The 24,891-nt window shown below is 44.8% G+C and overlaps 1 protein-coding gene across 2 annotated transcripts in view; it reads left to right on the forward strand.

The window, feature by feature from the left end:
* Window positions 1-7,065: 7,065 nt before the first annotated feature.
* NCOA2 (nuclear receptor coactivator 2) overlaps window positions 7,066-24,891 on the forward strand; it is a 272,820-nt gene continuing 254,994 nt past the window's right edge. Inside the window, exon 1 of one of the 2 annotated variants that reach the window (XM_045004855.1) lies at window positions 7,066-7,151. The gene's annotated coding sequence lies outside the window, so the exon portion shown is untranslated. Of the gene's footprint in view, window positions 7,152-7,406; window positions 7,570-24,891 lie in introns of those variants that run through there. The other variant, XM_045004854.1, reaches the window with a different exon arrangement.

The raw sequence follows: 24,891 nt of genomic DNA on the forward strand, positions 1-24,891 counted from the left end.
TATTGCAAAGTCCGCGAGGGAAACCGCCGCTCCGACGCTGCCCCCACGACCTGCTGTTTTTACAAAGAGCTGGACGCGATACTTGGGGGTGACCCCACCGCCAATCCGAGGATCACGATGGACACTTCATAGTGGGGGGGGGAGGAGGAGGAGGAGTGGGGGGAGGAGGAAACCGAGAGTGAGGGTACTGGGGTGGGGGGGGGGACACCCTGGAGTCCCTGGAGGCATGCAGCCAGGAGCTCTTCTCAAGCCAGGAGGAAGGTAGCCAGTCGCAGCAGCCGGTACTTGGTGGAGGACAAACAGAGGAGCGAGTTCCCGGTAAGCAGCTTTTTATTTTCAAGATGGAAATTTTTTGGGAGAGGAGGGAGGGTTCTGCATGCATGCATGCCTAGATGTGGAATAGCACATTGATGTGGTCTATCACGTCGCGGTAATCGGCCTCGGTTATCTCTTCAAAAGTTTCAGCCAGAGTGTGGGCAATGCGCTTGCGCAAGTTTATTGGGAGAGCCACCGTGGTCCTTGTCCCAGTCAGGTTAACGTCTCCATGCCACTGTGCTGCGAGGGGTGGGGGGACCATTGCTGCAAGCTGAATAGGGGCCAGGGTGGAATCCTCATTGCTGTAGAAGACCCTCCCACTCTTTCCAGGTGACCCGCAGCAGCGAGATATCTTCCAGGATCAACTCCTGTGGAAAATGCTGGGAGGGTGTTCAGTGTAGGTGCCCCCTGCAGCTGTTTGCTTTCCCCAATGCACAGAAACCCCCGTACAGCCCTAAAGCAATCAGTCCCCCTTACTCACCATTTTGGGGCTCCTGTGGGTTATGTGCGCTCTCTTTGGTATGGGAAAATTATGCTATTGTGAAAAATGTTACTCCTTCACTGTGTGGGAATAACTGTCTGAGATATAAACAATGCTGCCTCTGTTAAGTGTTGCCTTTTTTGCCTTTCCACAAGCAACCTTGAGTTCTTGGCTGCCCATGTTATCAACAGCTCAAAGACTCCAAAACCTCCGGAAGAAGCCGCAAAAAAGCAAAGACGACCTGCTGCGAGCAGTTATGGATCACTCTGCCAGAGAGAATCAAAAAGTGCAGGACTGGAGGGAAAGGGAAAGCAGGATCCGCCAGAAAAACGCAGCAGCCAGGAAGAAAAGCACAAAGCAGCTGATAAGCATCCTGGCGCACCAAGCGGACTCTATCCAGGCGCTCGTAGCCATGCAGGCAGAGCACTACCGCGCCGCCCCCCCCCCGTCCCAAAGCTCTTTCCCTTGTGCCCCAATGTCAGCTCAAAACCCCCTTCCCCAGCATCCAGGTTCTTACCACCACCAGCTGCCTCCAACACCTGTACGTTCACCAACCAGCCCTGAGAACTATGACCCTTACCCTCTGCACTCAACCCCCATCACCATGCAGTATAGGCATCCTGAAGTGCAGCAGTCATTGCACAGCACTCCAGACAGGACATATTCAAACCTGTGACTGCACAGTTACCCACCCCACTCCCCTGCCCTTTTAGGTTCCCAAAATGTTGTGTGTCTGTCAATAAAGTTATTTTCTTTTCAATAAATGAATTATTGGCTTTGAAAACAGTCTTTATTATTGCAGAAAGTCAAAGATACCTTAGCCCAGGAAAGAAACAGGCACTGCAAATCAGCTTAGGAAAAACAGATTCCTACTAACATTGTAACCACTGCACTTCACTCCCGTGCAAGGCACCAAACATTACTGTCGCTTTTCAGCCTCAAATTCCTCCCTCAAGGCATCCCTAATCCTTGAAGCCCTGTGCTGGGCCTCTCTAGTAGCCCTACTCTCTGGCTGTGCAAATTCAGCCTCCAGGAGTTGAACCTCGGAGGTCCATGCCTGACTGAATCTTTCAACCTTCCCTTCACAAATATTATGGAGGGTACAGCACGCGGATTAGTGAGCTTACAGTGGCACAGCTGTACCAACACAGCTGCACTGCTGTAAGATCACTCATGTAGATGCGCTATGCTGATGGGAGAAGAAGAAGAAGTGGGTATTCACCCACGAAAGCTCATGCTGCAAAACGTCTGTTAGTCTATAAGGTGCCACAGGATTCTTTTCTGCTTTTACAGATCCAGACTAACATGGCTACCCCTCTGATACTTGGCGGGAGAAGCTCTCCCACCACCATACGCTGTGTACACTATTACTTATGACAGCGAAATTTATGTTGCCCAGGGGAGGGTTTTTTTCTTCACAGCTCTGAATGACATAAGTGGTAGTGTAGACATGGCCTTAGCTCTAACTTCCAAAGTGGCATAAGATAAACTAGAAAAATACACCCCTATACCAGAGTAAGAGTATCCACATGGGGAGTTATACCAATATAACTATAATGCTTTAAATTCACACCACTGAATAAGGCTGTGGGCCTGTGGAAAAAATAGTATGCAATCAAGTAATTAAAAATTATATCTTAATGTATATGCATGAGGGCTATGATATTTCCTAATTTTGAGCCCTCAACTTTGCAATGTTAATGTTTTTAATGCACTATTTTAAATATAATAGACTCATAGACTTTAAGGTCAGAAGGGACCATTATGATCATCTAGTCTGACCTCCTGCACAATGCAGGCCACAGAATCTCACCCATCCACTTCTATAACAAACCACTAACCTATGTCTGAGTTATTGAAGTCCTCAAATTGTGGTTTGAAGACCTCAAACTGCAGAGAATCCTCCAACAAGTGACCCGTGCCCCATGCTGCAGAGGAAGGCGAAAAATCTCCAGGGCCTCTGCCAATCTGCCCTGGAGGAAAATTCCTTCCCGACCCCAAATATGGCGATCAGTTAAACCCTGAGCATGTGGGCAAGTCTCACCAGCCAGCACCCAGGAAAGAATTCTCTATAGTAACTCAGATCCCAACCCATCTAACATCCCATCACAGACCACTGGGCATATTTACCTGCTGATAATCAAAGATCAATTGCTAAATTAATTGCCAAAATTAGGCTATCCCATCATACCATCCCCTCCATAAACTTATCAAGCTTAGCCTTAAAGCCAGATATGTCTTTTGTCCCCACTACTCCCCTTGGAAGGCTGTTCCAGAACTTCACTCCTCTAATGGTTAGAAACCTTCATCTAATTTCAAGTCTAAACTTCCTAGTGTCCAGTTTATATCCATTTGTTTTTGTGTCCACATTGGTACTAAGCTTAAATAATTCCTTTCCCTCCCTGATATTAATCCCTCTGATATATTTATAAAGAGCAATCATATCCCCCCTCAGCCTTCTTTTGGTTAGGCTAAACAAGCCAAGCTCTTTGAGTCTCCTTTCATAAGACAGGTTTTCCATTTCTCGGATCATCCTAGTAGCCTGTCTCTGAACCTGTTCCAGTTTGAATTCATCCTTCTTAAACATGGGAGACCAGAACTGCACACAATTTTCCAGATGAGGTCTCACCAGTGCCTTATATAATGGTACTAACATCTCCTTATCTTTGCTGGAAATACCTCGCCTGATGCATCCTAAAACTGCATTAGCTTTTTTAACGGCCATATCACATTGGCGGCTCATAGTCATCCTGTGATCAACCAATACTCCGAGGTCCTTCTCCTCCTCTGTTACTTCCAACTGATGTGTCCCCAATTTATAACTAAAATTCTTGTTATTAATCCCTAAATGCATGACCTTGCACTTTTCACTATTAAATTTCATCCTATTACTATTACTCCAGTTTACAAGGTCATCCAGATCTTCCTGTATGATATCCCGGTCCTTCTCTGTGTAAGCAATACCGCCCAGCTTTGTGTCATCTGCAAACTTTATTAGCACATTCCCACTTTTTGTGCCAAGATCAGTAATAAAAAGGTTAAATAAGATTGGTCCCAAAACTGATCCCTGAGGAACTCCACTAGTAACCTCCTTCCAGCCTGACAGTTCACCTTTCAGTATGACCCGTCGTAGTCTCCCCTTTAACCAGTTCTTTATCCACCTTTCAATTTTCATACTGATCCCCATCTTTTCCAATTTAACTAATAATTCCCCATGTGGAACCGTGTCAAATGCCTTACTGAAATCGAGGTAAATTAGATCCATTGCATTTCCTTTGTCTAAAAAATCTGTAACCTTCTCAAAGAAGGAGATCAGGTTGGTTTGGCACGATCTACCTTTTGTAAAACCATGTTGTATTTTGTCCCAATTACCATTGACCTCAATGTCCTTAACTACTTTCTCCTTCAAATTTTTTTCCAAGACCTTACATACTACAGATGTCAAACTAACAGGCCTATAGTTGCTCGGATCACTTTTTTCCCCCTTTCTTAAAAATAGGAACTATGTTAGCAATTCTCCAGTCGTACGGTACAACCCCTGAGTTTACTGATTAATTAAAAATTCTTGCTAATGGGCTTGCAATTTCATATGCCAGTTCCTTTAATATTCTTGGATGAAGATTATCTGGGCCCTCCGATTTCGTCCCATTAAGCTGTTCGAGTTTGGCTTCTATCTCGGATGTGGTAATATCTACTGCCATATCCTCATTCCCATTTGTCATCCTTCCATTATCCCTAAGCTCCTCATTAGCCTTATTAAAGACTGAGGCAAAGTATTTATTTAGATATTGGGCCATGCCTAGATTATCCTTAACCTCCATTCCATCCTCAGTGTTTAGCAGTCCCACTTCTTCTTTCTTTGTTTTCTTCTTATTTATATGGCTATAGAACCTTTTCCTAATTTCCTAGCTTTCTAAAAAAGTAAACTGAATACAAATTCCATTATGTGGAATCATAATGATTCCCACAGGGCTTATCAACAGGATTAGAACCTCCTACTCCACAGCACAGACCTCTGCCACTTGAGCTAATATAGCAGGTATTGGCAACCACCAGCATGCAGCCTGTCAGGGTAAGCCCCTGGTGGCCCAGGCCGGTTTGTTTACCTGCAACATCCGCAGGTTCAGCCAATCGCAGTTCCCACTGGCCGCGGTTCGCTGCTCCAGGCCAATGGGGGCTGCGGAAGGTGCGGCGAGCACATTCCTCGGCACACGCTGCTTCCCGCAGCCCTCATTGGCCTGGAGCAGTGAACTGCAGCTCCAGCTGAACCTGCGGACGCTGCAGGTAAACAAACTGGCCCGGCCCGCCTGGGGCTTATCCGGATGGGCCGCGTGCCAAAGGTTGCTGATCCCTGTAATATAGTAACTTGTAGCAATAGTAGACTGCCATCCTTTATGTGAGTCAGCCACTAGAGGGAGATAAGAAACATTTTGCCAGTGGACTTCACAGCTAATTGAAAATGAGGGCCAGGGATAATGAGACACTGGAATCCTGGTTCTGAGGTGGCACGTATCTTAGTGGTTAGAGACTCTTCTCCTTTGTTTGCCTCCAAACCTAACCTTTTTGTCCCTGGCCCTGCCACTGTTCCCATCCTTGTTACATCCCTCAAACTTTCACCTTCCCCATTTCCTTTCCACTCTGACTTTTGTTCCAGTCTTTCTCTTCACCACTTTCTTGCCAGGCAGGCTTCTCTGGCTACCAACAAGGGGAAACATGGAAAGCACAGGAGTGTTTCCCTGCTGTCAGTTTTCTGGTGTGGCCTGATTGATGGGAGGAGCAATTGTAAGAGAAGTATCCTGTTCTCTTCTTGCAGCCCTGGGATGGAGTGGGCTTAGTTGCTCTGTGGGGACAGCAAACAGCAGTCTGGTCAAATACCGGAGCAGAGAAAGGGTGGAGCTTGCTCAGTGCTGGTGTAAGCTTTGGAGAACTTAGCTGCCAAACTTAACAAGTCTTTACTGAGCATATGCAAACAGAGGCTCCTAACTTGTTCAAATATTGGCACATTTTTGCAAGGATGACAAAAGGTGACACTAGTGTTCCCCCCACATCCACCCTGGCCGCAGAATCTGGAGGTGCTAGAGCTTCTCAATAAAAGTGTTATAATTTTTTTTTAAAACACAGACAAAACAATATAGTTTTTCTTGTGTTCTGAGAAATGGTTGAACCATTTTTGCTGAAACCTAAAAATTCAGTCTTCAGCAAACATGCAGCACAAGGAATTTCAACCAAGCCAGTTAACATTTAGCAATGTCATAAGGGACTGAAAATGGAGTATTATACAGGAAAGTGGTGGGCAAACTTAATGATAGGCATTTGGTACCTGTATTACCTACAATAATATCCTTTGGGGTCTAGCAGAAAATTATAGCACCATGGCATTGGAGTAGTTACGACGTTTGAAATGCAAAAAGCCACAATCCCCCCCACAAAGGCAAGCCCACTGCAACCCCAGCATCCAACCACAAGGCAACTCCGCCACTTTCCCCTTCCCAACAGCCACTGATAATATGAGAGAGAACATATATAGATAAGAAAATGTTATCAATCTTACTTAAACTCTGCAAGTGGGAACACTGCAGCATCTTTAGCTAGATGTGTAAACTTTTCAGATTAGATATCACAGTGTAATGTGATAATAATGCAAAATTTTAGAACCATGTAAAAAAAAACCCAGCAAATTATTTTTCTGGCAACTGGCAAATCCGTACCAGCCAAGTGGTAACCATACATTGGAGTATTATACAGAAAAGTATTGGGCAAACTTAACATTAACCAAACTTAATCATTTGGTACCTGTATCACCTACAGTAATATGGGGGGGGTCTAGCAGAAAAATATAGGACCATGGTATTTATCTAAGAATGAGGAAAAGTAGAGTGAGTACCAATGGAATAGTCTGATGTTTCTAATCTGCATTAAAAATAAAGTTGCTGTTTTTAAAAAGGTGGGCAATTCTCTGTGCTGGATCTAGAACTGAACTGGCTGTGTGCTCCCCACTACAGTACATGCCACATTTTCACAAAGCTGCTACATTTGCTTTTCCACTTCCAGCAAAGAGTGCCTGCGTTTTGAGAAACTCGCCTTTCCATGTTGTGAACCCCCCGGAGTTTGGCTCTTTGCTCGCTAAGGACACTATTTCCCACACCCCCCTCCCGGCGCGCTTTGTTTTTGTGTGGTGGGGAGATAAGAGCGAGGGCTGCTCCCTCCTTTTGGCGAACACTGGGGCCGTATAAACCGGCGCGGAGTCTCAAGTCTCAGCGACTGGGGAAGACATTCCTTGAGGAGGAGGACGGCTGGCCAAGGGCCACAGACACAGCTTCATGCCCGGCGGCTGAGGGGCTTCTTCCTGGGCTGCGTAGGTTTCAATGGTCCATTTCTCCCGCCGCACCTAGGCGCGCTGGGCAACCCCCCGTTCGCGCTGACCCTTCCAGAGCAGGGCCACAAGCAGCCCGCGGAGTTTCATGGAAAGCAGCAGCGCAGGGAGGACGTTTCCTCGTCGCTGGCAGCCAGGGAGCCTCGGCGAGTAGCAGCGCCGCCGCCGCGCCGCGCCGGGGGAAGGGGGAGGGACGGACTGCGCCTGGCGGCAGCGCTCCCCGCCCCTCCTCCTCTCCGGCTAGCGGGGGGAGGCGGAGGGGGAGTTGTGGGAGGGTCTCTCTCCATTGAAATAAACAAGCAGCCAGTTATTAAAACGGGAACATGGCGGCCGCAGCCACAGCTTTATCTTGCAAAGCGAAGGTCAGCGCCCGCGACAGCCGGAGACATGACTGACCCCGGTAAACACTCCCGCATGCCGCCCCCTCGGCCGGGCTGTGGCGGAGCGCGGGGGGCTGCCCGCCGCTGCCTCCCAGCCGGGTTGTGTAAGCTCGGGGACCCGCCGCAGCTCGGGCAATGGTGGCGGGGGAGGCACAGAAAGGCAGCTGATGGCAAGGGGAGGGGGCGGCTGCTCCCCCTCCGCAGCGAAGGGAGAGGAGTTGGGGGGCTGCGGGTGTCGCAGCGGAGTTAGCTCGGCGTCCGGCCAGCGGGGTGCAGTGGTCAAGCGGGGGGGGGGCGGTTTGCCCCCTCAGTAGAAATGGGGGTGATTACTCCCCCTTTGCTGAGGATGCGGGGTGCAGTGGGGGCAGCTCCCCTGGGGAGGAGGGGGCGTGTCCCCTTTCCTGGCTGAGCTGGGGGGGCGGGGACGGCGGCTGCTGTTACCCGGGCGGCAGAGGGGGTCTAGGACGGGACTGCTCGGCCCCCCCCAGACCGGGGGGTGCCTTGGGGCGGTGCGGGGGACAGCGGACCGTTCCCCTCCGCCGGCTGGGGACGGGGTGTATGTGACCTGCAGGGAAACTGTCGTCTCCCCCCCCCCCTCGGAGGGTAACGGGGCTGGGGGCGGCTGCGTCCCTCCCCCCCGTTCCCAGCGCTGCGCGCCCGGCCACGGGCAACTTCACTTCTCTTTAACTTTCTGTGCGCGGGCGCGTGAAGCCGGGCAGCGCCGCCGGGACCCCGGCCCTGCGGCCGCCTACGCCCCGGGACTCCCGGCCGCCGCAGTGCTGTGTGCGGCGCCGCCCGCGGGGAGGGGATCGCGGGGCCGGGGCTCGGCTGGTGCCGCTCGCGGGGCGGGGCGCTCGCCGAGGGTGGGGATGGGGGGAGGAGGCGGTGACGGCGACGGCGTCAGCTGCTTCGGCTTGCCACAGCCGCGGACAGCACTGCCCTGGCGGGGCGGGAGGTGTCCCGCAGCGCGCGGGCCGAGCGTTGGGGGAAGGCGACACTAGAGCTGCCTCTTCCCACCGCTTGCCGGGACCCCGGGTGCGCGCGCGGGGAGCCGGTATCAGGTTACAAACTGTTGCCCCCCTCTGGATTTGTTGCGTTGCTAGTACTGGGCATGCGCATACCAAGTGAGTATGCGCAGTAACAGCTGCTGAAGCCGTTGGCTCGACACCGCTCCCACTGCGAGGGGCGGAGTCTATGCAGGGGGCCCAATGGAATGCACGGGCCGGTCAGACAGCTGGAGGCAGGGGAGGGGTGAGGGGGTAGAGCAGGGATGTGGGGTAGGGACCGGGCTTCAGGCGGTGGCAGAGGGGAAGTCCCGGGTGGCTGCAAAAAAAAGAGTGTTGCGGGGGGCGGCATTTTCCCCTCGAGGAGGAGCCGTCTGAGCTCTGGCTGCCCAGGGCTGTGCTCCTAAAGTCACAACGTGTCCAGTGCTCCCACGGGCAGCACTTGCCGGTGTGATATGCTGTGTTGAGCTGCTAAAAGGGACTTGATTCAAGTCAATGTAAAATATTTCACTATCTCCACCCACTTACAAATTATAATTGTCATATATGTTCTTAGTGTTTAAAGGAATCATTTATTAGTTTATATGGCTGAATAAAACCTCATCAATTCACAGGCTTGTTTTATCTGCTGTTCTGATTTTTCCTTGGAATACACTATAAATAGAGTTTCACTTCTTTAAGTTGTTTAAAATGTTGTTTTTATTTCTCTTTTTATTTCCTCATTTATGTTCTTTAACGTAGTGGAGATACATGGCATTGTGCTATTTAACTGATGTTTTTAATAACTAATCATTTAAAGTATTAATAGTTACTAGTAGCTTCAGCAATCATATCACATTGTTTCTACTATAGCACTTCCTGCCTGTATTGTGACAGCTCTTAATTCTAAATTTTTGGAGGTTTTTTAATACACAAGTTTATTCTTTGGGTCATATGACATCAGTGCTGACTGATTTCCTGTGCTGGTGTCAAAACTTCTTCAGTTTCCTTTAATCTAACAATGGGGATTGCTTTTATCAATGTTGCTTAGCCTATCTATCCAGCACTCTTGTCCTCTTTCATGAATCACCATTTTTGTGTAGAACTTGGTTCCCAGATAGTCACTACAGACCAGATTTTTACAGGTTGGAAGCATCTAGATGCGTTTGAAAATCCCACTAGTTGTCTAAATACTAGGTCTATCAATTAATCGCAGTTAATTCACACGATTAACTCAAAAATTAATTGCTGTTAAAAATATAATCACAATCGCAATTTAAATTGCACTGTTAAACAATAGAATACCAATTGAAATTTATTAAATATTTTGGATGTTTTTCTACATTTTCATATATATTGATTTAAAATACAACACAGAATACAAAGTGTATATTATTTTTTATTACAAATACTTGCACTGTAAAAATGATAAGGCATAGTATTTTTCAATTCACCTCATATAAGTAATGTAGTGCAATTCCTTTGTTGTGAAAGTGCAACTTACAAATATAGATTTTATTTTTCCTTACGTAACGGCACTCGTTTAAAAAAAATGCATTAATTAAATTTGTGACAGAACTCCTTGGGGGAGTATTGTATGTTCCCTGCTCTGTTTTACCCGCATTCTGCCGTATATTTCATGTTGTAACAGTCTTGGATGATGACCCAGCACATGTTGTTCATTTTAAGGTAGATCCTGCTGTGCACACATAGAGTATTGGCCTAGCTGTACATTGTATGCATTACTGTACTCATAGTGAGGATCAAAGTCCCATTAGAATTAACCAATTGAACCATGTATTTGTTGCTTTAACAGTAAAGATTCCTCTTTGATCTTGGCCTCTACCTGCTTGCTAACCACACATGTTATAAACCTTATCTTGTACTACTCATGTTCTCCCAGGAAAATTTAACTTATAAACACAGCATTTGTTGTGTTTACATCTTTTTTGCATTATGATGGTAGTATTAATCAGTCCATTATTGCGATACCCAAAAAGGTGTGCCACTGTATGATAAGCTGCAACAAGTGTTTTCAGCTCACTTAGAACATTGTGATGTTGTGTCTCAGCACACTTGCATTGTGCAGGGCTGATCACCTGACCCAGAAACATCCACAAATAGGGAGTGGCAGTTACTAGACATGCTCCGTATTTGTGAAGCTGTATAGGATGTTTTCATTGTAGGAAAGCTGCTTGGCAGGTCACTCCCTGTTTACTCACCTTATAGCTGAGGTAATCTGATCTCAAGAGGGGGAAATGTTATAAATATATCTGCTGATGACAGCCCTGTGACATCAGTGACTGATCAGTGCAAAAGAATGCACGTGCACACTGTGAGGGATGGTTTTGCTGACAACACTGAGAAATTTTGAAAAGGAGGAGGATGCTGAAATTCTTATGAACATCTGAAGAAGCTGGGCATGTGTGTGGTATATTATGGCCACATTATAGAATGATAGAAATGTAGGGCTGGAGAGGACCTCTTGAGAATCTAGCCCCTTGTGCTGAGGCAGTAGGAAGTAAACCTAGAACATCCCTGACTGGTATTTTTCCAACCTGTTAAAAACCTCCAATGATGGAGATGCCACAATCTCCCTTGGAAGCCTATTTCAGATTTTAACTACCCTTATAATTAGTTTTTTCTTAATATCTAACCTAAATCTCCCTTGCTGCAGATTAAGCTCATTATTTCTTGTCTGATCTTCAGAGGACATGGAGAACAATTGTTCGCAGTCTTCTTTATAAAAGCCCTTATCATGTTTGAAAACTGTTAACAGGTTCCACCTCAGTATTCTTTTCTCAAGACTAAATATGCCCAGTTTTTAATCTTTCCTCATAGATCAGGTTTTTTTTAACCTTTTATCACTTTTGTTGCTCTTCTTTGGACTCTGTCCAATTTGTCCATAAGTGTCTAAAGCAGGGGTCTGAAACTCGTGCCCCTCCAGCCATCTGCGGACAGCGAACCTCCCCAATGTGGTCTGTGGGGCTCCAACAGTTTTGGGGCAGGTCTCTCCCTTGGCACCACCTGCTGCTCCTGGGTGCTCACCCCCCCCCCCGCCACCACGTGCTGCCCCTGCTCTGAGCACCCCTGTGGCCAATGGGAAGCTGTGGGGGCGGTGCCTGGGGGCAGCAGCGCATGGAGGCCCCCCGGCCTGCCCCGCCTTGTAGCCCCAGGTAAGCACTGCACTCCCGACCCCCTCCCAGAGCCTGCACCCAGATACCCCCTCCTCATAGGCGGCAGGTTTGTATAATTTTTGGTGGGGCCCAAAATGGTGGTGCCCCCCCGCTCCTGCCCTGCAAGCCGATATAAAATGAAGCTATAACGCGTCAGTGCCACAAGATTACAAGGGTCAATTAAAAGTGGAAAGTCAGAAGCAGCACTTGCCTACTTCAATATACAGTATTATATTTTGTTGCACCTGTTGTGATGAAGTGGGAATGTTCTTAATATTTTCTCTGAATACTGTGTGGGTGCCTCAGTTTCCCCTGCAAGGTGCCAACTGAAGGTGTTGGGGACAAAGAGATCAGGTGGCCTCCTTGTCCGGAAGAGACAGAGGCCAGAGGAGGGAGTGTCAGTTTGGAGCTGGCTGGGGAAATGGGGAGAGACCCAGAACTTGGTTCTGGGCTCCCCACCCCCCAAGATGGACCTGACAGAGGGGTTCTGTTTTCTGTACCAACAAGCTCTGTTTAAACTGTGTTCCCGTCATCTAATAAGCCTTCTGTTTTACTGTCTGGCTGAGAGTCACATCTGACTGCGGAGTTGGGGTGCAGGGACCTCTGGTTGCCCCAGGACCAGCCTGGGCAGACTTGCTGTGGAAAGTGCATGATGTGGAAGGGCTGAATGCTCCGAGGTCAGACCCAGGAAGGTGTAAGCTTCTTGCCCTGGAGACAGTATGCTCAGAGAGAGGAGGCTCCCCAGAGTCCTGACTGGCTTTGTATGGAGTTGTTCCAAAGCATCACAGCATCCCCTTCCACACCGTGCACTTCCCAGAAGTCCGCACAGGCACTGACACTCCTCCTCTGGCCTTTGTCTCTTTTCCAGGCATTAGGAGGCCACCCGATCTCGATCTCTCTGTTCTCCAACACCTTCAGTTGGCACCTTGCAGGGGAAACTGATTTGGGAGAAATGAAGTAAAAGCTGCCCAAACCGAGCTTGAGCACTCCTGAATTTTGAGGTGTTCAAATCTGGAAGGCAGGTGCTGGGGGTGGGAGAGGGCTGTGGGCTCCATGGGGGAGCATGGCAGCAACTGTCTGGAGCTGCACGGAGCCAGACACGCTGATCTGAGTGGCACAGTAAGCGGTTTGGGGGTTGGAGAAGAGGTAGGGGGTTCCAGGGGGCAGTCAAGGGACAAGGAGCAGGGGGGGTTGAATGGGGCAGAGGTTCGGAGGGGCAGTCAGGGGACAGGCAGCAATTGGATAGGCATGGGAGTCCAGGGGGTTTATCAGGGGACAGGTAGGAGGGTCCTGGGGGGAAGTTGGGTGGGGTCTCAGGAGGGGGCAGTTGGGGACAAGGAGAAGGGAGACTTAGATAGGGGCTGAGGTCCCAAGGGGCAGTTAGGGGCAGGGGTCTCGGGAGGGGGTAATCGGGGGACAAGGACCAGTGGTGCTTAGATAGGGGGTGGGGGTTCTGGGGGGCAGTTGGGGCAGGGGTCTGGGGAGGGGGCAATCAGCGGCCAGGGGCTGGGATTCAAAGGGCTCTGGGCTGCTGGCAGCCGCGGGGAGCCCAGAGCCCTCTGACTCCTTGCCGCGGCTGAGATTTCAAGGGCTCTGGGCTCCCCGCCGCAGTGGGCAGCGCAGAGCCCTCTGACTCCCGGCCGTGGCTGGGATTTAAAAGGCTCTGGGCTCCCAGCGGCTGCCGGCAGCCCAGAGCAGGGGAGAAACCTAGCTCCAAATATTGCTGGAGCAGAGCCCCTGACTGTGAATATTCCTGGGGCTAAAGCCCCAGGAGCCCATATAAGTTGGCGCCCATGCCCCTCCTACCTCCAAACTCCCTCCCAGAGCCTGCAACCCCACCCCATCCTGTACCCCCACCCCCTGCCTCAGCCCAGAGTCTGCACCCAGGACCCAAACTCCCCTGCCTCAGCCCAGAGCCTGCACCCCGACCCCCTACCACACCCAACCTCTCACCCTTCTGCACCCAAACTCCCTCCCAGAGCCTGCACCCCAATCCTCTACCCCAGACCTCCTCCCCCATGCAAACTTCCTCCTAGAACCTTAGGCAGATGGTGGGTGAAGTTTTTTTGGGAGGCGGAGTTTTGGGGGGTGGGTCCTGGGTGGCGTGAGTGACATTATTGGCCCGCTGGGAGGATTTGCGGGCTGGCACTGGCCCTAAGGTAAATTGAGTTTGAGACCCCTGGTCTAAAGTGTGGTGTCCAGAATTAGACACAGCACTCCAGATGAGGCCTCACCAGTGCTGAGTAGAGTGGGAAAATTACTTCCCGTGCCTTACATATAACACTCCTGTTAATATGCCAGTTATTCCTCATTTTATAGTTGTGTGTTTGATTATTCCTTCCTAAGTGTAGTACTTTGCACTTGTCTTTATTGAATTTTATCTTGTTGATTTCAGACCAATTATCCAGTTTGTCAAGGTCATTTGAATTCCAGTCCTGTCCTCCAAAGTGCTTGCAGCCCCTCCCAGCTTGGTGTTATCTTCAAACTTTATAAGCATACTCTCCACTCCATTGTCTAAGTCATTAATGAAAATATTGAATAGTACCAGACTCAGGACTAAGCTATGTGGAACCCGCTAGATATGCCCTTGGAGTTTGACAGTGAACCATTGATCACGACTCTTTGAGCATGTTTTTTCAACCAGTCACACACCCACTTTACAGCAATTTCATTTAGACCACATTTCCCTAGTTTGCTTATGGGTCGGTTGTGTGGGACTGCCAAAAGCCTAACTAAAATCAAGAGATATCATATCTACTGCTTCCCCTTATCTGCTAGGTTTTTAACCCTGTCAAGGAAATTTGATCAGTTTGGCATGATTTGTTCCTGACAAATCCATGCAGGTTATTCATTATAATCCTATTATTCTCTAGGTACCTACAAATTGATTGCTTAATAATTTGTTCCAGTATCTTTCCAGGTATTGACATTTTAGGCCTACTGGTCTGTAATTCCCGGTCCTCTTTGTTTCTTTTTTATTGAAACTTAGCTCTAAGTCTCAATTTTAGGCTCCCCTGCAATTCCCCAAACTCTTTAGGTGCCTAAACTCAGCACCTACATATTCAGGCTAAAACTTAAGTTTCTGCCTCTGAGCATGCACCAGGCTTCCTTACGATGCCAATATCATACTTAAGCCCCAGAGTGATTCACGAATAAGAGAAGAGGAGGGTTGGGCTATGCATATCTTGCTTGCCAGGCCCGATCTGGGCAGGTGTTCTCAGAGGCTGTGTACTGGATTGGCTCCCATTCAGAATCTGACACGAGAAGGAGGAGGTAGACACGGTGCCATCATCTTCCTTATAACTTCTAGATCAATAGTTAGAGAACTTGCCTGGGATGTGGACTCAGGTTCAATTCCAGAATTTGAACAGGGGTTTCCAACATTCCAGGTATGTGCTGTAACCATTGGTCTAGAAGTACAAGGTGGGCTCCTCTTCCTCCTCCAGCTGTTTTGTGTGGAGTTAGGCACCTGCCTAGCTCATTCTCTCAAGAAACAGGTTAGGCACTTAAGCCACCTAACTCCAGGAGAGGGGTTCTCATTCTTGGCTCACCAGGCAGAGCTAGGTGTCTATTTGCAGCAGGGACTTAGGCTCTGAAGGGGGTGAGGGGGTGGAGTTTAGCACCCTCCTCTGGTCAGCATCTCCCACTGGCTGTCTTAGGCAGCTTCCTGCGTAGTGAGCAGGCTTTTGGGGTCCCAGTCTGAGGTGCCTCTCTCTCCCCATTCATTGTATAGGGGGTTAGGCACCTAACTCAGGATTTGTGAATTGCAGTGGTGTTCATGTGACTTTCTTGGTGCCTAAACACTAGGTGTTGTGATACCGAGTGTTCAGTGCTCAAGTCCCTTTGTGAATCTAGCACTTAGGCCTTTATCTCACTGCTAAAAAAGGTGATTTTGTTTAACAAGGGGTAACTGAGGTCTGGATGGGGGGTATTCTGAGGGAAAAGTGCTGAGTAAGGAGAAAGCACTTAGTTTTAGCAGTGAGGAAAAGGCCTGAAAATGTCTTTGAAAGACAATCCAAGGGCAATATACTCATTTGTTTGTGCCAAAGTAGTGAAGTGAAAATTTTGTTTTGAAAACTTGATCAATATGTGTAACAGTGATGATGGGGGAAGAGTCTGTATAAGGAAGAATGGTAGATTTTCTGCCTAATAACTTTTGTTAAAAAGGTATTCATAAGTATTTCAAATACCTTTTTACAATGCTTTACACTAGTTTGTGTTTTGTATATGTTAAATGTTTTGTTACTGTAGGCCATGAGGTTTCTAATCTATAATGGAAAAAGATGAATAAAGAAAAAGCAATACTTTTTCTTTAGGGTTTTACGTACAGCAGCCGTGTAGTTTAACTCTGTAAAATGCTCTTGCAAATGACAAAAATACCTTTTTATTTATGTCCAAATTTAAAATAGACATTTTAAAATGGTAGTAAATTGTGACTGGGTTGCCCTGAAACATCAGAGTTTGCTACCCCTGGAACAGAGGATGAGGAAAGGCAGAGGCAGCAAATTGTGGCAGGGCAACAAAAAGACGACCTAGATTTAGTAATTGCTACTGGTAACAAATTGTGATGGTAGCAGTTGGTAGCATTACATCCCATGCTGTGTTCCACTGTCCTTGCCTCTGGTCCCCTGTGGGTGGGGGGAGGGAGGAGGAGGCGATATGTCCCCCATGTTCACTCAGCCACCTGAGCCCCAATGTATGTGGAAGGGTCTGATAGGGGGTTGGTATCTAGTTCCTCCCTGCCGCATGGAGGACCCAAGTGTGTGTTTAAACCCTACTCCATTCGTTCCCTAGGGGACCCTGTGAGCTAATGTAGAGCCCCCTCGTATCCCTGCTTTCCAGAGAATCCTGTGTGAGGTGTAACTGGAGCCTGGTCTCTGTGCCCAACTACTCATGGGCCTGAATATTTCTCCCTAGCATAGAATCACATGCTTCTCTTTACAGAGAAGGATAAGTGCATTTATAAGTTCAGCTCACTCTTACCATAGGCAAGAAGCCTGCTTAAGGTTATTGGAGTCTTAGAAATTGTTTGTTTAAAAATCAACAAGATTGCTAGCAAGCACCAAGTAATAATGATAGCAGATGCTCAGCACGTTAATATATTAACTTTATCCAAAGTATGCATACAAATAAACGCCCCTCTATGTACATGTAATTCAGCTATTAAAAAGTTCTATTTGCCAAAGGTGAATTCTTTATTCACCTATCCAAAAAAAAATATCATTGTCCTATGGATGTTTTGCCTTTTCTTTCTGGTAAGGGGCAGGCAAGTAGATTTTTATTCTGGGCTATCAAAATTTCATGACATTCCGAGGTTTGGCTCTAGCTACACAAATATGTCGAGAGCTATAGCAATACAGTATTGCCCAAGTAGAGAAACAGTCAGAGATTTTCCTTATCTGAGGGTAGTCTGCTCAAATGAAGGAACTGTTTTTACCTGAAAGTTGTTTTGCTTTTGTTTTTATGTTACTACTGTCTCTGAAGACTGTCGCCTTTTGTTTTATCTTTGGATTTTTATCTGCTGAACTCCTTATATAAAATTAGCTCTAGCCAGCTGATTTCCTGGTTGTTTCCCACTTGATTGCAGAGGTGGGAAACATATTGAGAGGCAATCCCAACAGTTTGGAAGGATTGCTGGTCTGCTGCATTGGCCAACTTTTTTTTGAAGTGTCCATGTTTGACATCATTGATGATGTCAGAGCTGGCACTAGGCATAAGCAGACTAAGCAATTGCTTAGGGCCCCAAGCAGCTCAAGGGGGCCACTATTCACTTTTTTTTTTTTAGTATCTTTTGTGCAGGGGTGGGGGGAAATATTACTGCTTAGGTGCCTCAATGGGCTAGCACCAGCTCTAGATAATGTCAGATTGAGCTAGGGTTGCCAATTCTGATGGGACATATTCCTGGAGGTTTCATCACATGACATAATATTTAATTGAATATTAATCTTTAATTCCTGGAATCTCCAGGAAAATCCTGGAAGATTGGCAACCCTAGATTGAGCCTATTATCCTCAAGGATTTTCTGTTGTCTTCTTATGTGCACACAGCTGTGTAGATTTTCATGACCAATCTGAATGGCAAGCAGTCGGTCACTTGACCAAAATTAGATTGTGCTATTGCCCTACTTGCACAGCTTTTGGCTGATGGACTACAGTGAAGGTATCTCACACAGGGAGTGCATATGTGTATATAATACAAGGTACTGACACCCTTCCCCACTCCCATTCCCGTGAGTGGATCGTAGGGGTTAATTCACAATATTCCTTATGTGAGTGGGTGAGCAGAGAGAAGAGGAAACTTGGCCAAAGATACTGTGGCAAATTGCTGTTTATGAAGAGTGCCATGGTCTCTTTAATGTCAATGCAGCCAATCTCGGTGATGTAAGGTCTCATTCACAAGCCCTTATAAAGGGAGTCAAACCACAGAAATGTTTAGAAGAGAACTTTTTTTTTTAATAAAGTAAGTATCTTCTCTCCAATCTCATAAATATTTAAATAAGTGAGTTATTTATTAATATGGGGTGAAATGTGGCCTAATCATTTTATGGATTATACTATTTATTATTGTGGTTGCTTGTTCACTTCAAGTAAAAACCTTGAGGAACCCTCAACTTCCTATTTTCTGAAGCTTTAGGTTAGACTTTGCCTTTATTTGACAAAGAAGGGAATCTGTATAGTCATAATGTTGCACTCTATGAAGGCCCTTTTGTAAAAAGGCAATTTGAAAATCCCTTTGGGTTCATTAGTACACTGTGCTGCCATCTTCGGTGCCTGAAATTCAGGTATTTGAGGAAGGAGTGTTTGGTATTTTTTTTATAAGCATGATGCTGATGGATAAGAGAATGTAGTTGGAAGCAAAGCTGTTAAACTTAGATCCATAATATATAAGGAGAAAATGGTCAAAGATCAGTTGCACACAGGAAAGTGAGAGGTCGCTAGGATTTGTCCAGATCTAATGTAGCATACTAATTACCCTAATCCTATAGACTCAAAAGGGAGTTATTAAAGAATAGTGTTTATGTTTTTATCACTACTTGTGATGCAGAGTGTGCTTTATAAACAGGCTGTGAAGTTCTGTGGAGAAAGGTAGATTTAAACTGTCTATAGTCTTGATATTCACAACTTCCCCCCCAACTTTAAAATTAAACGGAACAGGCTCTGCTCCATCTGCAGCGAGCACAAGTTACTCTGCAGCAATAACAAAGTCATTTAGAAAGACAGCTGCTACTACAATGCCCACTGTCTTCTGCTCTTTTCATTTGTTGATGATGTCACTGGCTTATTGACTGACGCTCTGGTACTGCGCTAAACTGGAGCACATGCAAGAATCCTAGATGAGAATCCCTGAGACTACAGGGGTTGCTCAAATCTGAGCCGCGAGGAAACTCTGTTCATTCATTTTTTAAAATCAATGTTTGCTAAATTGAAATAAAATTTTTTTTCTCTCTTTTCTGAGGAAAAGATTGTGCACTGAATAATGAAAAGAGTGGTTGGATCGAAGTCATGTTTGTCATGTTCTTTTTTTACTTAATGCTTTTACTGTCATTGGTTTCTCAAAACAATAAAATAAAAATACAATCAAGTCTCAATGTAGTATTTGCAGAATTTGGTGCATTTCTCTCTTCACTATGCTATTTTCAATAGTCCTGATCAGACATGCCAAACCCACACAAAAAAAAATGCAGAAATTGGGCTTGTTTTTGGCTTAATTGGCTTGTGAGTTGCTTGTTGGCTGGTTTGGCTTGTAGCTTGTTGTATAGCTTGTTGCTTCTTTTTTTTGATCGGCTCCTGGGAAGCAGGGGCAAGGGGCAAGCAAGGACAAGGGGGGAGAGAGTGAGGGGGTACACAGCTGGTCCACCGTAGTCCCAGACTGCATGCCCGGGGAATCTAGTTACATAGTGTTGGGGTTCTTAGGGATTGGCTTGTTTTGGCCTTGTTTTGAAATGTGATTAGCCTGATTTTTGGCTTATTGTGAAAGTCGGGGTGCTTAGCTACCGTGTGAAAGTTGGCAACTGTGCTCCTGTTGGCAGATAGTAAGTCCCTTAATGCATAGCTGTGGGGTGGAGAGCGAGAGAAAACTCTTGAGCATATGGAGACATCCAGAAAAAGATGTGCATCGTCAGCTGTGATTCCATTGTGTGCTTGCAGACATGATCTGAGCGTTTCTCTTCTTGGGAATTGCAGTTTTACAGAAGAATTCTTTGACTTTTAGATGTCAAGATAATGAAGCTTAGGGTAGCAAATAGCTTGCAGATTTAACAGTGGATAATACAATTATCAGAGCACTTGCTGTGCATTAAAACAGTATTTTTAGCAGATAATATCTTAGCAAGTGGTAAAATGGAGTACAGTGTGGATAAAATATAATTCATATTTGTTTCAACAGTAGTTGTATTTTTTTAGCTGTCTACTCATTTCACTACAGTTAATGGTTTGTCAACACTATTTCCATTGCCCAAACACACCCTATATTTAATGATTCAGTCGCTTAGCTGTTTACAGTCACATCAGGCAGAAATGTGACATGTAAAATGACATCCTATGTACTTTGAGAAATTTGGTATGCAGGATTAAAAAAAATGTAGGTTTTTAGCTGTTGTGTCCATTTTCAGGCAGTCTTGGACAGTTTTTGCAAGGTCAAAAAGAATTAATTTGAGGAAGTTTATCCTTTATGGACCAAGGGCTGGATCCCTGCAAATACTTATTATCCAATGTTACTTCCATGAGTATTCTCACTCAAGTCATTTTGTTGGTTGTTATATTATTATTATGAGATAGTGGAGAGTTTGAAAAATAGCTATTGAATATGCACAGATTCTAGTGTGTATAATTTTTGTTCACAGCTATGACTTTTTTTTCAGTTTATTTTTTAATATATTACATGCCATTAGAATTAGGACTTACATATAACTCTTAAAATAGATTTTTTTAAAGTCATTTTGGCACAGATTCCTTTGCAAAATGCATTATTGCTTTTTAAAAGCTTAAAATAAATTAATTTAAATGTTTAAAGCCACATAACATACTAACATTACACCATTTTTTTCCTTTAGAAATAAAATGATACAACTGCATGACAGTCTTGAATTTCCTTAAATGACTTCTATAACAAAATCTTTTATTAGTATAATCACTAGCTGATCTTACTTTTGCTTTGTTGTCATTTTTACAATTATGAGTGACAGAAAACTTTACTATTTCTTAAGTGAACTCAGACAATTTTTGTTCTGAAAAGCCTTTTTATGTGTATTTTTAGGTTAAAAACATAACCTCTGCAATGCCTAATTATATTTTTTGTATATTATTAAACTTGTTCTCTGGAACAGATAGTTTATATTGTGCTAAAATAATACTCCAAAATATTAAATCTATATTTATATATAAATATAACGGAAAGAGTTTAAAGATTATAAATCAAAGAGCAAATCAGTATTAAAGATGCTGATTTATTCATAAGTCCTACATAGTACAGATGACATGATCCTCTATTAGGGAACTTCAGAACATGGTGTGAATTTACATATCTTATGAGCAGCAATTTATTTATTTAGCATTTGCATATTAATTGAGCCAAGCAACAGCAGTAAGACTCAGAATGTGGGCCTGAAGGTATGGAAACCATGGAATTGCACATTCTTATGGTTACAATATCTAGATGCATGTGGATGGACAAAGAACAGTGTGAATGAACCGTGAAGGAAAAAAAATTTACACTGTGCACCAAACTGAAAATTTAAAAGTAACTAGCACACAGAGCCTTTTCACCTTTAAATTGCTGGATAGAATACATCCCTATGTGTTGGGGACTGAATTCATTATTCTGATGATTCTTTATTGAGTGTAAAACGTTGCTCTTGGTGGGATTTTAAGTGGGGATATCAGAATTGGCACTCTTAGTGACTGGTTCAGTGGTGAAGTCCAGGACTGAAGAATGTTTATGGAGACTGAAATAATTTCTTGCCTATTAGGAATTAAGGCATATGTTATGGTAGCTCGCACATATGAACATGCTGTATTTCTGCTGTGTGTGAATATGGGACTTAGTATTTTAGTGCTGTCAATATGGCACCTCTAGTGTGTATTACATATTAATTTTAAACACTCCCACAAAAAGCAGTTTAGTGTGTCAGTTATCTATTGCCTACTAATGATATTGGAGGTACTTGTTTTTAAATCAGATGTTCAGAGAGAATCTTGGTCTGCAGATAAGTTTAATATATTTTTCCACTAACTTTTGTCATGGATGTTCTCAGCAGCTAACAGATACCTCATCATGCTGTTGTCATAATGATGAAAAAGTGGGCCTGTGAAGAGAAAAGCTCTTTTAAAAAATATTACAAGAGGATGTGTTCTTAGCACTCATGGAAGTGAGAGACTGACAATACTGCCTAGTTTATGGGGAGATACGTGCAAGCTTGTCTACACAACTCTCCGGTTTTTGCCCTGTAGCACCTCTTATGCCTGTCTTTGGGCCTTTCACCAGAAATTTCAAGACATGCTGACTGAGTGCTTATGTTATACTGTACAGATATGTCCACAAATACGTGCATGTAGACCATCAAAATAATTTTACTTGTTACACTTGATGCACAAAATTAAACTTGCATCTTTAGAGATAAAAGGCTAGCTCACCTGTTGTTTTCATATCAGAGTCTCCAGCACAAATTATCTGACAAGGAAAAGGTTATCAGAATGCTGTAGGTAAATAGACTTTTTTTTAAATTATTTCAAGACTTTTTGAAAGTGTTCTCCAGTATGAAAGTGCACTTTAACTCAATCTTTTTTCTTGTAACTATTAAAGTCAGGACTATAATATTTTAATTTTTTAGTGCCAAAATGTTAGGATTTTTTTTTGAGGGCTGACCTATTGATTCTTTAATTACTGTAACGATACTGTAGCTCTAATTACATAGTTTTGTTTTAATTTTTTGTTGTTGTTTTACATACGTGTGCTGGCATTTGCAATGCAAACATGCTCACATGCTTTGCTTTTTTTTTTAATTTACATAATGGAGGGTTGTTTTGATGTAAAGAGGTAGAGAATTTGTAATCGAGGCTGAATGTATTCATTTATCTTGCTACAGTTCTGCTGTTTGGTATTCCTTTGATTCCTCATCTTTGCATATATCTGGAAGGTACAGTCAAAGTATGTTGCTGTTAGTGCTCATGTTGCAAGAGTCTGAAGACTAAATGTATATGACCAAAGATATAAATATTTAATTCACTTCTCTTGCCCACTCAAGATGGGGATCTCTTCTGGGTGCATCTCTGAGAGGGATAGTCATTCACTGTCTTGTTCTCAGTTAAGCAGTAGTACACAGAAGTTTGATGTTAATTGTTTAACTGGTAGGTCACCTCCTACAGACATTGGGGGATAATGCACCTTCACCACTGCCATATGTGCTTGGTGTGTAATGATGTTCCATTGTGATTGCATTGTGCATGGAAGGGATATTGCAGCTTGAGTGGAAGAGTTGTTCAAAATAATAAAAATGTGTAATATTGGCTACACCTGGGATATATAAGCTATATTTTGTTTTCCTGTTTAGCTTTAAACAGGTTTCCCTGGGATAACTAGATGTCCTACTGAGTCCCTCTGCCCAGTCATGGTATCTTTCACCTCTAGTTCAAATACAGCCCTGACTAATGACTGAAAGTTTACCACTGTTCTTAGACTGTAAGGTCTTCTTCAGGGCAGATGCTGTCTATTCATATGTTTTGTACAGTACCTAGCCTGTCTTCTTGTTCTGTGTCTATACAGCATCTAGTACTGAGGGAGCACAAATAATAGCACAAAGGGGCCCTGATCATGATGGTTGCCTTTGAGAACTATCATAATACAAACATTGAATTCAAATTTAAGAGCTGATGAGTCACCTGTTTGATATAAATTGGGTGGTTACTATCTGGTTTTCTTGAGATGAGTTTCCATGTCCCAAGAACCATCACCACAATTGACAGTGGCATCTTTGTTTGCAATTCAGTATCTAAATCAAGGAATGGACATGCAGAGATGCTAAACTTCCCTCTCCCTCTGAGAAATTGTTTCTCCCCAACAACCCATGTTACAGTTGAGACACATTGGGAGGGTGAGTTGGTGCAAATATGTTCATACAGTACCTATTCTCTGGCCAACAAGAGAATTTCAGGCTCCACACCTATCTGACACTTTTCATTAAAATTAACTAATTCCATATTTTTTCAATTTTCTTGAATGCCCCAAAGTGATTAGTTTCTACGGAATTTAAGTTTTGACGATAACCTTCCCATTGTGACCCTTTCCATCGAGTGCTGTCATAGTTAGGGTGACCAGATGTCCTGATTTTATAGGGACAGTCCTGATTTTTGGGTCTTTTTCTTATATAGGCTCCTATTACCCCCACTCTCTGTCCCGATTTTTCACATTTGCTGTCTGGTCACCCTAGTCATAGACTTCAGACAGACAGCTCCCAGGCCTCTGCTATTTCTCATAACTTTGCAAAGTGGGACAGATTGAATTTAATAAATACTGGTCAGATCCACTGCTGCTATTTGAAACCACATGGGCTGCAGTGAAGTTGTCAAGAATCAGGTTAATTTCACTTTGCTATGAGCAGCAGAAGAAGATGGTTATGGATCTATTTAAAAAAAGAGAAGACGACCCAAAAATGACTTTGGAGGAGGTGAGTAGTGGAGAACATTCCCTTGTATTCCCCCACCCACATCTTGTAGCAGCTAGGAAGCTGGGAAGAGAATTAGAGTAGCAGACCTCATCCCCTACAAAAATCAGGAGACTGATTGGTGATAGTGTTCAAGGAAAGCTGGAGAAGACAGCCTCCTCTACCTACACCATCCTTCTGGCTACAGAGAGAACCATCAGATGAAACACTTCTATGAAAAATGGAGTTTCCCAACTAGGTTCTAGGGACAGCATCCAGCACTCTCTTCTGCTTTCTCAGTGGTTGATGACTGGAGCTGTACTTCTTGACTGGAGGCGTAGTAGTGTCCCTGGACCTGCCTCGTTAGGGACAGACTAAACTTTACTATCTGCCTCTGGATTGTAGGCGTCTGATAATATTTTTCAAATGTTTAAAGATTAAAGTCATTTTATCTTTGCACCAATCTTCTGAACCATCTCTTCCTCTAGTTGTATTAGCTGTCACTATAAAACAGGGTTACAGATAATTAAATCAAACCAAACTTGT

Source organism: Mauremys mutica, chromosome 2 (genome assembly GCF_020497125.1).
Source record: "Mauremys mutica isolate MM-2020 ecotype Southern chromosome 2, ASM2049712v1, whole genome shotgun sequence".
Classification (NCBI taxonomy): domain Eukaryota; kingdom Metazoa; phylum Chordata; order Testudines; family Geoemydidae; genus Mauremys; species Mauremys mutica.